Below are 8,123 nucleotides of genomic sequence, written 5' to 3' on the forward strand. Positions count from 1 at the left end.
GGTGGAAAGGACCTTGACCCGCTAACTATAAGAGTTAGGAACCAGAGGTATCAAATGGTTGAACGCCACACTCGGGATTGAGTGATAAGTTCGAAGAAACAAGGAAGACGCCACTAGAAAGCTAGATAAGTCTACTTGAGTCTAAAATGAAATAAGAGAGTTAAAAAAAACTCAAAAGATGTATAAACATTATTCAAAGGTTCAAAAGCCCATTACAATTTGAGATAACATTTATTTATAGACCAGCTTTAAGCTAGCCAAATAGTCAACTAAATGCTTAAGAACTAAGTAAATAAAATCATTGAATAGTCTTAGCAAGATTCGGCTGAATGAGGGAAAGCTTAATGGTCAGCTTAAGGCTTAAGCAAATGTATTTGAGAAGATGAATGTATGGAGAAGACCATTAGTGTAACACCTCTATCCCGTGACCATCGCCGGAATAGGTAAGGGGCATTACCGGGCTTGTAACTCATGTCAGAACCGTAAAATTTTGAACTTTTTCTTGAAATAAAGGTCATTCATTTAGATAAGTACTAAGCACAGCCAGGGATAAAATTTAAAGTTCTCTAAGTAAACATTCAAAAGATGCCATTTTCGCATGGCTTATATACATTAACCAAAATATTCTTCCGCCACTAGTCTATTTTATACATGCCATAAGATAATCCAAAACATAGCAGTACCAAACAGTGGATAGTGATAGTGTGACTAGTTGCTGACGATCCCCGAGCTTGTAGCTTCACAATGAGATCTATAAAACAGAGAAAACAAAGTAAACGGAGTAAGCATTACAATGCTTAGTAAGTTTTAAGCAGTGTCAACAGATAACAATCAAATTAGAACATAGTTGTTCGTATTTTTATTTCACTCTTCCTTCAAGCATACCATCCCTTTACCGAATATGCATATCTCACCATATACAATAGGCAGATAAACTTTCACATAAAAGTGAGCTCATGTGACATAGATATATCGTATGATTTCACATAACCTCTCACACTGATCCGATGTCACATAATCATAGGAATAGTCTCATAGATTGCTCTCGTATGCATCACATAACTACCTTATGATTTAGTGCAAATCAAGCTCACATATAAACTTGGAGTACATACCTGTTTAACCTTTCGCATCGAATATATTTATAAGCAATTCTTATTACGAAGTCTTACCCGGACATAATCTCCACACGAAGTTATCGGGTCTTACCCGGACAAAATCCCCACACGTAGTCATCGGGTCTTTAGAGCTCGGATATAGTACGAGCACGAAGCTTACGGACATTAATCAGTGATAATATTCTCGCATAAAGCCTGCGGGGTTTTAACCGGATATAGTACTGACACAAATGCCCTTCGGGACTTATCACATTTATACACTTTCACATCCATCACGTTGGCCACTCGGCCCTGTCACATATATACACTTTCACATTCATCACATCGGCCATTAGGCCTTATCACATATATACACTTTCACATTCATCACATCGGCCATTAGGCCTTATCACATATATACACTTTCACATTCATCACATCAGCCATTAGGCCTTATCACATATATATACACTTTCACATTCATCACATCGGCCATTAGGCCTTATTACATATATACACTTTCACATTCATCACATCGGCCATTAGGCCTTATCACTATATATACACTTTCACATTCATCACATCGGCCATTAGGCCTTATCACATATATACACTTTCACATTCATCACATCGGCCATTAGGCCTTATCACATATATACACTTTCACATTCATCACATCGGCCATTAGGCCTTATCACCTATATATACACTTTCACATTCATCACATCGGCCATTAGGCCTTATCACGTATATACACTTTCACATTCATCACATCGGCCATTAGGCCTTATCACCTATATACACTTTCACATTCATCACATCGGCCATTAGGCCTTATCACGTATATACACTTTCACATTCATCACATCGGCCATTAGGCCTTATCACGTATATACACTTTCATATTCATCACATCGGCCATTAGGCCTTATCACGTATATACACTTTCATATTCATCACATCGGCCATTAGGCCTTATCACATATATATACACTTTCACATTCATCACATCGGCCATTAGGCCTTATCACATATATACACTTTCACATTCATCACATCAGCCATTACGCCATACTATCATTTCATATTCGAATACTCATAAACTTACAATATCACGATTTAGAATTCAAGTATGGGTTTAATCAATAGCTTATGAGCAACTAAAACAAGTTTATCAAGGTTCACAACATAATCTCAAATTCAGCACAAGCTGTTTTTCCTGAGTAATAGTCACTAAATTATTTATAACTGGAGCTACAAAACTCCAAATCACTTTCCGTTAATTTTTCCTGAATATAGACTCGTATATATTCCATCTATAAAATTACCAGAATTTTAGGTTTGGCCAATCAATACCAGATTTTTCTTAAAGTTTCCCCTGTTTCACTGTTTGACTAATCTGACCACTCTTCACTACGAATCAAATTTCTCATTTTACAGAATTCAAAATGTGTTTTATTTGATTTCATTTGAAACTAGGCTCATTAAGGAGTCTAAGCATATAAATTTTATCTTATAACCATTTTTGTACAATTTATAATGATTTTCTAAAAACAGAACAGGGGATTTCGGAGTCATTCCGACACCATCTCACACAACTTTAAATATCTCATTATCGGAAATTCCTTTGCTTACACGGTTTCTTTTATAAGAAACTAGACTCATTAAGCTTTAATTTCATGTCTCATTCAGCCTCTAATTCAAGTCCATAAATTTATGGTGATTTTCTAAAGTCACGTTACTGCTGTTGTCTGAAGCAGACTATTTCAAATTACCCTTAAATTCCCAAGCTCAAACACTTAAGAACTTACCATTTGAGCTTAGAACATATCATGGCCACATCATATCTTATTAAATCAACTCATCATGTCCTATTATAATTGAATTTACTCAACATTTAAACACTTAAAACTTACCTCGGATGTGGTCGAACAATTTCGGCGGCTATTCGATCACTTTTTCCCTTCCCTTATCCAACTTTGTTCCTCTAAGCTCTTGAGCTTAATTTAACAAATAAATTGATTTAATCATTTGAGCATCAAAAGAGGAACTCAAGGTACTTAGCCCATATATATACATTAGACATTAAAGTCACATACATATGAAATCATAAATCAATTCAACATATTAGCCCACACTCTCTTTTAGCCGATTGTCCAAGCCAAGATAAAAGCATCAATATGCTTGCCTCTAGCCGAATACATGCAACACCAATCTTCTTCCTATGGCCGAATATGCATATCTATGTTGAGGCCGATTATATGCTTAATACTTCCTACAAGTATAGTTACTTGTATTGCTTATATATCATTTTGTTTCAAGTTCAAAACTCGGCTAATACGCATATATACACTAGTAATCAAATACTAACATTTTGCACTTCACCTTACTACCATTTTACATCTACTTTCTACCATGGCCGAATGCATCAAGACACCATACCATTCAATTTTGGTCATGGGTTACACAAAGAACTTAATGTCTAACTCAAAAATGCCAAAAAGAAAATCCAAGAGTCATCAATCACCATCACATGTATCATTACAAAGCTTTACACTTAGCATGCAAATGACATCAACACAAATCCACCTTAGCCGAAACTTAACTCATCTTCATGCCTCATCACCACAACATCAAACATCAACCAAGAAGACAACACCCATGGCCGAATATCATCTCCATCTCATAGCAAAGATTTAAACCATGGGCTAGGTAGAACTCAAACTAACAACTAAAAACATGCATGAATCTCAAGGACAACATCAAACATACCTTTGTGACACCCCTAAAGTGACCCTAGTCGGAAAGTGGTTTCGGGACCACGAAACCGAGTCACAAAAATAATTAGATGTTATATTCTGTGCTTATTGTATGTGGAATGTGTATGTGTGAATATTTCGTGCCTTGATTTTTATCAAGGCGGTGTTAATTTATAAGAAAGGACCCATGTGATAAGACTTGATAATGTGATAGGTGAAATTTAAAGTGGCCAAATAATGCATGAGTTATTGACATGAGGGACTTGCATGTCAAATGGACCACTTTTAATTGGTGGCCGGCCATAATGATAGTTGATAGATATTATATGCATTTCATTTTAGCATGATAATAGTTAGTGGCTTTATATTATGGAAGAAAGAATAATTAAAAGAAGAAATGGGTGATAAAAACAAAGGTGGTTCATCCTCACTCTACCATTGCCGTAACTTGAGATTAGAAAGAAAAAAAAAAGAGAACATGCATGTAGTTCATCTTGGAGGCCGAACAAAGGAGAAAGAAAATAAAATTTGTGGCTTGAAGTTTCGGCCATTTGGAAGCAACAATTCAAGGTGAAATTCAAGTTGTTTTGTTAACTTTTAGTATCATTGAATCCCTTACTTAATTTTCTCTAAAACCCATGAGTTAAATTTTGTTTTGGTGAATAATTGATGTTCGGCCATGAGTTGATGAGCTAAGAAATTTGAGTTTGATGTTAGAATTTAAAAATCAAGTGTTAGATGAATGCCTTTTGTGTTACGATTTTATGTGATTTTTCCTAAATTGTCTATAAATTTTTGGTTGTTGATTTCATGGTAATGGTATATTGAATCCATGATTTGAATTCATGAAAATTTAGTAAGGTTGCATTCGGCAACTTGCTTGGAATTAAGAAATGATGTCTAAGCTTAGGTGATTTCGATGATGATATATATATTCATAAGTATATTTAGCTGATTCGGCTTTGGTATTTGCATAGATAAAATATGTGTGAAGTTAGTTGTTGTGTTTGGTTAAGGTACTATAAATAGCTTATGATTAATTCATCTTTGGTAAGTTTCATGTATGATATGCTATGGCTTTGAGAATGCATTTTATAAATTAGTTCGAAAAGGAGTGAAATAACAATTATATGTTTGACTATGTATTGGATATTTTGGTTTGGCTTGTCAATGCAATGTATGCGCTTAGGTTATGCTTAAATGGTTAGTGGAAGTAAATGATGTAATGTCAACCATAATTTTATATGTTAACAAATATTATGCTATTTGTTATGATTGGTATGAGTTAAAATGCGGATGTGTATAGATAAGCAAAAGGATATGTTTAGTATTTAGTTAAAGTAACGAAATTGTACTAAAGAGAGTATTAATGCATGTTTGGTACTTGAGATGATTGAGGTGGTGATCTCGAAGCTAAATGTTATAAGGAATAAGTGTATTTCTTGCTAACCGAATTATAATATAATCGAATGTGGTTTTACACAATAGTGATGTGATAAGTTTAAATTTGGTTCATTAGCTCAAGAACTCAAGGAAACAAAGTCGGATCGTGGAAAAAGGGAAATTGGTCGAATAGTCGGAATTGACGTACATTAGCGATCGAGGTAAGTTTTAAGTATTAAAGCCTATAATGTGATTGAGTATGATATGTTAAGCACATATTAAAGGAATCATAACTCTATTGTAAATCTTTATGCATATAGCCTAATGGTTATTATGAAGTATAGGTAAGTTATTGATATGATATGTTGCCAAATGGATATGATATTATGAAGTGCTGAAAGGATATGTCAGAAGAGTAAAATTATGATAAACCTGCTCAGGACAGCAGCAGTAACATGAATTTAGAAAATCACCATAAATTCATGGATTTGAATTAGAGGCTGAATGAGACATGAAATTAAAGCTTAATGAGTCTAGTTTCTTATAAAAGAAACCGTGTAAGCAAAGGAATTTCTGATAATGAGAAATTTGATTCGTAGTAAAGAGTGGTCAGATTAGTCAAGCAGTGAAACAGGGGAAACTTTAAGAAAAATCTGGTATTGATAGGCCAAACCTAAAATTCTGGAAATTTTATGGATGGAAGACATACGAGTCTATATTCAGGAAAAATTTACGGAAAGTGATTTGGAGTTTTGTAGCTCCAGTTATAAATAATTTAGTGACTATTGCTCAGGAAAAACAGCTTGTGCTGAATTTGAGATTGTGTTGTAAACCTTGATAAACTTGTTTTAGTTGCTTATAAGCTATTGATTAAACCCATATGTGAATTCTAAATTGTGATAAGGCCTAATGGCCGATGTGATGAATGTGAAAGTGTATATATGTGATAAGGCCTAATGGCCGATGTGATGAATGTGAAAGTGTATATATGTGATAAGGCCTAATGGCCGATGTGATGAATGTGAAAGTGTATATATGTGATAAGGCCTAATGGCCGATGTGATGAATGTGAAAGTGTATATATGTGATAAGGCCTAATGGCCGATGTGATGAATGTGAAAGTGTATATATGTGAATAGGGCCTAATGGCCGATGTGATGAATGTGAAAGTGTATATTAGGCCGATGTGATGAATGTGAAAGTGTATATATATGTGATAAGGCCTAATGGCCGATGTGATGAATGTGAAAGTGTATATATGTGACGGGGCCGAGTGGCCAACGTGATGGATGTGAAAGTGCATAAATGTGATAAGTCCCGAAGGGCATTTGTGTCAGTACTATGTCCGGGTTAAAACCCCGCAGGCTTTATGCGAGAATATTATCACTGATTTATGTCTGTAAGCTTCGTGCTCGTACTATATCTGAGCTCTAAAGACCCGATGACTACGTGTGGGAATTTTTGTCCGGGTAAGACCCGATAACTTCGTGTGGAGATTATGTCCGGGTAAGATTTCGTAATAAGAATTGCTTATAAATATATTCAATGCGAAAGGTTAAACAGGTATGTACTCCAAGTTTATATGTGAGCTTGATTTGCACTAAATCATAAGGTAGTTATGTGATGCATACGAGAGCAATCTATGAGACTATTCTTGTGATTATGTGACATCGGATCAGTGTGTGGGGTGATGTGAAATCATACGATATATCTATGTCACATGAGCTCACTTTTATGTGAAAGTTTATCTGCCTATTGTATATGATGAGATGTGCGTATTCGGAAAAGGGATGGTATGCCCGAAGGAAGAGTGAAATAAAAATACGAACAACTATGTTATAATTTGATTGTTATCTATTGCCACTGCTTAAAACTTACTAAGCATTGTAATGCTTACTCTGTTTACTCTGTTTCCTCTATCTTATAGATCTCATTGCGAAGCTACAGGCTCGGGGATCGTCAGCAACTAGTCACACTATCACTATCCACTGTTGGTACTGCTATGTTTTGGATTATCTTATGGCATGTATAAAATAGACTAGTGGCGGAGGAATATTTTGGTTAATGTATATAGCCATGCGAAAATGGCTTATATATGTTTGAGCATAATGTTATAATCATTTGGTATGGAATGGTTAATCACCATCATAATTTGTGCTATTTATGCTGAAAGGGCTAGTTGAATCATGGAAACTATGAAGTAGGTAAAGTCTACCTTAAAGGCAGATGCTGGCAGCAGCAGTGAAGTAGATTTGGAAAATCACTAAAAATAGTAGAATTGGAATTAAATAATTAATAAATTATGTAAACGAACCTTAATGAATCTATTTTCATAGGAAAGTAACGAAACGATCATATGGACAGTATGTTAAGAGTTATTGAGGTTCTCGTGAGACGGGGCCAGAACGGTTTCTGGACTCCCTATTCCGACTTTGAAAATTCATTACAAATTAACTAGATATAATTAGGAGTCACGCCATATATGTATAGATTCCTCTCTGAGTCTAGTTTCCATAGAAACAAATGGCATCAGTATTGAAGCTCTCTGCAGGGAGATATCCAAGTCGTAATGCGCAAGGGTCAGTGTAGTCGATCCCTGTAACATGGGAGACTTTGACTAATAAACTGTACTAATTGGCCCGACCAAAAATTCTAGAAAAAAAATACGTAGATGGGCATATGAGTCTAGTTTCAGGGAAAAATCACGAAACTGATTTTTGAGTTGTGAAACTCAAGATATGATTTTTAAAGCGACTAGTACGCAGATTGGGCAGTGTCTGGAAAATTATTTTTATAAGGGGTTTAAAGTCTGTGAACCCCTCGTGTCCGACTCCGGCAATGGTCTCGGGTACGGGGTGTTACAACCTTAGTCTAGCAAACCACC

The sequence above is a fragment of the Gossypium hirsutum genome, chromosome D08, assembly GCF_007990345.1.
Source record: "Gossypium hirsutum isolate 1008001.06 chromosome D08, Gossypium_hirsutum_v2.1, whole genome shotgun sequence".
NCBI classification, from domain to species: domain Eukaryota; kingdom Viridiplantae; phylum Streptophyta; class Magnoliopsida; order Malvales; family Malvaceae; genus Gossypium; species Gossypium hirsutum.